The sequence below is a fragment of the Myotis yumanensis genome, unplaced genomic scaffold, assembly GCF_028538775.1.
Source record: "Myotis yumanensis isolate MYYU_CA2020_CCGP unplaced genomic scaffold, mMyoYum1.0.hap1 SCAF_1, whole genome shotgun sequence".
Lineage (NCBI taxonomy): Eukaryota > Metazoa > Chordata > Mammalia > Chiroptera > Vespertilionidae > Myotis > Myotis yumanensis.
The window spans coordinates 122435336-122443102 of record NW_027223752.1 but is presented as its reverse complement, the minus strand read 5'-3'; positions in this window follow the sequence as shown (position 1 = coordinate 122443102).

Here is a 7767-nt window from a genome sequence, read left to right as displayed (position 1 = left end):
TTATCAACTTAAAAATATTAGCTTGCTATATTTGGTCAAACATTTAATTAAATCACCCCTAATGCCTTGATAGGGCCAGACCAAAGGATTACCAGGGGCCTTATAGGCCTGTGGGCTGGACATTCCCCACCCCTGCTCTAAATATCCAGGCTGAAACCTTGGTGTCATCATTATTCTTGTCTTCTTATCACATCCTTTTATTTGTTCCTACAGGAAGTCCTGTTGGCTTTACCTCAAAATATACCCTTTGTTCTGCTTCTCATCACATCTACCTTTACTATTCACACATACAATCAACACCTATGTCGCCTAGATTATAGCATTCTACCTTAATGAGTCTCTTAACTTAGAACATTGATTTCCTCCCTCCTCAGTGGATACATATAAAATTCATTCTAAAAGGTATGATGACCCTATGTGATAAGTGGGATTATTAAATTATGCCCAGTTTACATAAGGTAAACTAAAATACAGAGTGCATAAAGCTAGTAAGTGGTCAAACCAAGTAGATTCCACGCAGAGAACAAACTTTTTTAAAAAATATATTTTTATTGATTTCAGAGAGGAGAGGAAGAGAAAGATAGAAACATCAATGATGAGAGAGTTTAATTGATTGGCTGCCTCCTGTAAACCCCATACTGGGGATTGAGCCTCAACCCAGGCATGTTCCTGGGTTCATAGGTCAGTGCTCAACCACTGAGCAATGCTGGCTGGGCCACAGAACAAACTCTTAATCATTATTCTGTATAGCTCTACAAAAAGATAAATAAATTAATTTAGTCAACTCAAACCCTAATGGAACAACTGCTATATATATATATTTGGCAGAGAGTGGTTGGATATTTTAAGCTGTATGAGGTAGGTGGGAAGAATCAGGGACCTAATTTTAGACCAGACTAATGATTTGGAAAACATAAAATATAAGAATGTTAAATGAAACATTCTAGTTGCCAAATGCTATATAATCTCTGATCTCAATTTAAGTTGGCTAATTGGGTCATACAAAGCCATCACTATACCAGAACTGTTAGGAACAAATATAAATAATTGGAAATTCTTTTTGCAATTATAACTTATAAACTGTAACTTAAGAACATTAAAGAAGCTGATATCTTACCTAATTATAGACAAACATGCAAATTGACTGTACCTTCACTATGCCCACCAGCCAATTGGATGAATATGCAAATCAACCAAACAAAGATGGCGGTTAATTTGCATACGTAAGTGCCCAGCGGTGATTGGAGCCTGCAATCAGAGCTGAGGGGTCCCCTGCCCAGGACTAACACCTCGGCCACAGGCAATAGGCCTGGGAAGGGGCAGAGCCAGTGATCGCGGGGAGCAGGGGCAGAGCCGGCAATTGTGGGAGGCTGGGCGTCCCCTGCCCAGGCCTAGTGCCTTGGCCAGAGGTATTAGGCCTGGGCAGGGGAGGAGCCAGTGATAGCAGTGAGAAGGAGCAGAGCTGGCAATCACGGGGAGCAGGGGCAGAGCCGGCGATCACGGGGAGCTGGCAGTCCCCTGCCCAGGCTTAATGCCTCTGCTACAGGCGTTAGGCCTGGGCAGGGGCGGAGCGGACGATTGCGGGAGCTGGGGGTCCCCTGCCCAGGCCTAATGCCTCGGCCAGAGGCGTTAGGCCTGGGCAGGGGCCAAGAGGGCAATTGGTGTGAACTACAGAGGAAACACCTTTTCTGACCGCTCATTGGCTAAGCTCCCTGTGTGCCACTGGTAATATTCTTAGTAACTTGGGTAATAAGAATCCAATAAGGTGATCTAGGGTTTTTTACCACACTCCTGGATAAAAAAAGGAAGGTCCACTGCTGGAGGGCTAAGAAATGTCATATCCTGCCCTAGCTGGTTTAGCTCAGTGGATAATGCCTCGGCTTGCCCACCTCAGGGTCTGGCAGGGTCTGGGTTCAATTCTGACTAAGAGCATGTACCTAGGTTGCAGGCTCCTCCCTGGCTCCGGCCCAGTTCAGGGCTCATGCAGGAGGCAACCAATCAAAGTGTTCCTCTCACTTTGATGTTTCTCTCTGTCTTTCCCTTTCTCTTCCACATTCTCTAAAAATCAATGGAAATATATCCTCAGGTGAGAATAAAAAAAAGAAAGAAAGAAATGTCATATCCTATGAAAGACACTTCTTGAAAATGCCTAAAGAAAGTTGTCATTTTTTCATGGTGAAGGGGCTGGAGTCTGGGTTGATGAAAACACCTTGGTGGCTGCGGTGACTGGCAGTGGCTGCAGCAGCGGGGTGATGGGGCTGGTGCCTTCCCCTGATCAGCCCTGGTCACCTCCCACAAAGGGAGGCCAGACTGTGGCTTAGGCCCGCTCCCCAAGGGGAGCAGGGAGCGGGCCTAAGCCATCACTAGGACATCCCCTGAGGGCTCCCAGTATGTGATAGGGGGCAGGTTGGGCTGAGGGACCCCCCCCCTTCCAATGCACAAATTTTTGTGCACCAGGCCTCTAGTAATTTAATAAAAAGAAAAGTGGATTAATACCTAAGGTAAAAACTTATCAGAAATTTTGGAAACTGGTTGAAGAATCATGCTGCAAATTTTTGGCACAACCAAGGAAGACAGGTGTAGGAAAGTTATACTATAAAGCGTGAAATGTAAGTAGCTGGGGGGTGAATAAAGACTGGCCAGATACAAGCCATGGAGACAGCTACTTTAGGTGTTACTCAAGGTCAAGGTGGTATCTGAGAATGTGGCTCTTCTCATGCCACAAAGGCCAGAGATCAGATTACAAAGTTGCTAAAGCAGTTATTCAAGCCTGACACAAAATTTAAGGGCTAACTTACCTAGCAGAAAGGTACTCTAATTTAATCAGAAATATTTATTCTATGATAAGTGAGATCATTTCCCTCCATCCATAACCTAGGAAAGATGTTTACTGAGTAGCTATTCAGTGGTCATGTCATTTTCTATCACTAAAGAATGATGTATATGGAAAAAGCCTTTGAATTAAAGATTTCAGAGTTAATTGATATACTTCAAATCCAAAATTATCAAAATGAAACTTGGCAAAATGAAGCTATTAGAATTAGATAAAAGTACAAAATTTTAAATTTTAAAAAGAGCAACTACTATTCACGGACCTAGACAACAGTGTGGTTATTGCTAGGGAAGGGGTGTGGGGGAGGTGGAGGAAGGTATAAGGGGGATAAATGGTGAAGAAAGGAGACTTGACTTGAGGTGGTGAACACACAGTACTGTGTACAGATGATGTGTCATAGAATTGTGTACCTGAAATCTGTATGATTTTGTTATCCAGTGTTACCCTAATTAATTCAATAAAAAGGAAAAGAGCAACTGATTAGTGATATCAGAATAAGCCCAGGATAAAGTGCCATTTATTAATGGTTATCTTGGAAAAGGATTACCCTAGGAAAGGACAACTGAAAAAAAATCTAGGACCTATTCGACAAAAAGATGAGAAACTTTTGTCAGCTTTCAAGTTTGTGAGATGATAATTACTTTTATTTTTTATTTTATTTTTTTAAAATATATTTTTAGTGATTTCAGAGAAGAAGGGAGAGGGAGAGAGACATAGAAACATCAATTATGAGAGATAATCATTGCCTCCTGCATGCCCCATACTGGGGATCGAGCCTGCAACCAGGGCATGTGCCCTTGACTGGAATCGAACCCGGGACCCTTCAGTCCGCAGGCCAATGGTCTATCCACTGAGCCAAACCGGCTAGGGCAGATGGTAATTTCCTTTAGAAGTTTGGTTTATTTCATTTGGAATCTAACCTGTCTTCAAATTTACTTCAATCTCAGAATTTGAATTGGACTTAGAAAAAGAATATTTGTGATGACAACCTGATGCTTTTAGGAAGTCCACACCACTAGCCTAGAAGTGTGAACTTGAGTGTCTTAGAGCAGACCCAGAGAATTTGTGTCCAATACAAATTCTAAAATCATCATGGATAGAATAAAATTGAGGCTTCCATTGCTATGGAACAAATTAGACTCTAGAAGCTTTTGAATTTGAAATGCTTATTTGGTTTTGCCAGGTATAAAATTTATAAAATTTACTTGATTAGGCAGAGGTATTGAATTTACCACCTATGTTTGAAGCATGCCTGACCTTCAGTGTATTCAAGTTTAGTGTCTTCATCTCTACTTTCTGACATCATATTCATCTATCAGTAGCCACCAATTTTTTATGAATCTGTGTTGCTACCTTGGCCATCTTAGAATGTTCCAGCATCTACAGTGAATTAGTTTCTCAAGTGTACTTGAAGACATACTACTTCACAGCCAAAGATAGGTATTTACGATTGTTGATGGGGCAGCGTTTTGAACTAGTAAGTTTGCGCAGAAGTAGTAAAAAGTGTAGCTTGAGGCCAGAGGATATAGTTTTCTAAGCAGAAGAAAAGAAAGTCAGAGCACGGGTCTTTTACCTCCTTGGTTAAGTTTATTCCAAGGTATATTTTTATTGTTGTTGCAATGGTATTTTTTTTAAGTTTTTTTTTTTTCATGGACATAGATAACAGCGTGGTGATTGCTGAGGGAAGGGTGATGTGGGAAGGTGGAGAAAGGCATAGGGGGGATAAATGGCATATAAAAGTACCATCAATTTCTATCCTGCTACTTTGCTGAATTCATTTATTAAATCTAGTAGTTTTGGATGGAGTCTTTAGGGTTTTCTAAGTACAATATTATGTCATTTGTGAATAATGACAATTTCACTTCCTCCTTTCCAATTTGGATGCCTTTTATATTTTCTTCTTGTTTGATCACTGTGGCCAAGACTTCCATTACTATGATGAATAAGAATGATGAAAGCAGACATTCCTGTCTTGTTCCTGTTCTTAAAAAAAGAAAAGAAAAGAAAATCATAGCAAACCACATTTTGGTTTTTAAAACTTCTGACAAGAAGTGACACACATCATCTGTGCTTAGCTATCACTAGCTAAAGCATGCTGTTTTTCCATGCCTGAGTTAAACAGAATAGGGATGAATAACCATCCTCTGGGGCAGGGATCGCAGATATGGACATTGACTTGGGCCCTTTTCATTCTCTATTGCATCCTTACCCTCTCAAATTAAATAGCTGTTCCTTATTGGAAGAAAATGTATAGTACACAGTTTAGCCACCACCAGTCTAATACTTGGTTTCCAATAAGTGAAAAAACAAGACTCCCTGAAGGCCTCACAGTTTAATTTAAACTTATAGTATCTGTGCATGTTCATAGCATATATTTGCAAACTATATATTTACCACAGACATCTATAAAATTGCACTTATGTATAATTTATTTAACCGATTAAGAGAAGTTTCTGTTTTAACTTTATTGATATTTTAATATTGTTTAAATATGTTTATTCAGCCCTAAATAAAATCACTGGTATAGAAAAAAAATAAAAAAAACATATACTTTAGTTCAGTTGAAATCAGAATTTGGTTGGAATACAACTATCAACTCTTAATCAGGTCTTAGATATTGTACAATGTGGACAAAAGCAAGATATATTCTTACCCTGAGTAAAATATATCCAAATGATGGAGAATTTTTTTATATTGTTCCCTAGTTTAACATTTCCCCTTCATGAAAAATTTTGTTCATTTGTTTGTTAATCCTCACCTGAGGATATTTTTCCATTGATTTTTAGAGCGAGCAGAAGGAAGAGGGAGAGAAACATCTATGTGAGAGAGACACATTGATTGGTTGCCTCTTGCACGCACTCCAACCAGGGCTGAGGAATAAGCCTATAACTGAGGAATGTGTCCTTGACCAGAATCAAACCCAGGACCATTCAGTCCAAGGGCCTATGCTCTATTCACTGAGCAAAATCAGCTAAGGCTTCATGGTCAATTTTTATTCCTCTCAATATATTACACAACATGGTGAGTTTTAAAATGTAATGTTTCAAAAATTCAAAGGGCCGCTTTATAGCTCTCCTCATACTTCCCGAGCACTGAGCCATGAAAAAGTCTCCAAACTTTTCTGCTATTGTGATACTGAAGAGCAGTAAAGGTTCAGTGAATGCCGTCACTGGGAACAGAAATCTAACTCTAGCCTACAATTTTATATGTTCTTATTAAATCTGTTAGTTTGTGCAGAGAGAAGTTTTTATTTATTAATGCCTTAATTGGTTTTATTTCAAAGTTTGTTACTTGAAAATGTTTTGTTGGAGCGAAGTTTAAAAATGTTTGCTTTCTTTTTTTTTTTCATGCAAAATAGAGTGACTGACATAGCCAAAGAAATTTTTAAGCACCTAGAGACACAAAAATCTGAAAGGATATACTTAGAACTGACTAAATTGATGATACATGATTCAACAGCACAGTAAAAAAGGTAAAAATTGCACTACTGCATAAATAAGCATGCATCCAAAATATATGGAAACATCCATATATATAAAAAGGCAGCTCCTGTAATGGCCATAACAACTAAACAACTGGTCGCTATGATGCCTACTGTGGCCAGTGAACCGGCCCCATCAGGGGGTGAGGCTGGTGGCCAACCTCATGGCCCCTCCCAACTGCTGGCCTGCCCCTGGTTGGACTCTCCCACCCCAATCAAGAACGGGGGCCTATTGGCCAAACGCCATCTCCCTCCTCCCCATGCCAGCCGTGCCTCCATCAGCCTGCCCTACCACAATAGGCCCGCAGCCCCTCCCAATGGCCGGCCCACCCCTGATCATAACCCCCCACCCCAATAGGGGGTAGGGCTGGGTGACCAACTTCCTGCAGCCCCTCCCCCACCTGGCCACACCTCCGATGGGCCCCCACCATCCTGATTAGTTTGCAGCCGCTCCCCTCAGCCTGCTCCACCCCTGATCACCATTGCCCCCCCACCCGAATAGGGGGTGAGGATGGCTGGCCAATCTTCTGCAGCCCCTCCCCCCACCCGGCCCCACCCCAGATTGACTTCCCCACCTCAATCAGGGGCAGGGCCAGCTGGCCAACCACCCATGGCCCTTCTCCCAGGCCGCTGGTCCCCAATCAGCACCCCCACCCACCCTATTAGGGGCTGGGGCTGGCCGGGTCACAACCCACAACCCCTACTCATGGCCAGCCCCACCCCCCATAAGCCCCCCAACCCCAATTGGGGGCAGGGCCCACGGGCAAATTGCCCAGGGCCCCTTCCCCCAGCCGGCCTGGCCCTGATTGGGCCCTGATCTGGGTGGGTCGGCCAGCCAACCTCTGCCATCTCCTCCCCCCGACAGGCCCAACCCTGATCTGCCCTGATTGGGGCCAGGCTGGCTGGACCCCACCCATGCACGAATTCATGCACTGGGCCTCTAGTCCTATCTAATAATAGACATACATGGTAATTAACCGTAACTTCCCTACCCTTCCCATTGGCTAATCAGGACGATATGCAAATTAACCGCCAACAAAGATGGCGGCTAATTTGCATACATAGGCTCATTGATGGGAGGTGAAAGGGGAAGGATGGAAGAACGGTGATTGGAAACCCAGGCGGCAGGCAAGAGCCGGGTGGCAGGGTAAAGGCACTTTGCCCTGCCCCCCTCCCTGGATCCAAGGACCCGGGCAAAGGCCCACCCCCCAGCTGGTGATCAGAGAAGCCAGGCGGGGCAGAGAAGAGGCCGCCAGTGTCTGCCTCTTCCCTGCCCCCCACCTCGGTGGTGATCGATGACCCCTGGAGGCAGGGAGGGACCCAGAACACGTGGAAGCCAGGTCTTTTTTTTTTTTTTTTTTTTTTTTTAGATTGTGTAATTATTCATTACAAATAAATGGTGGTTTCACATCTGTCAAAAACGGGTCCTCTTTTTACATGTGTGTGCAGGTTC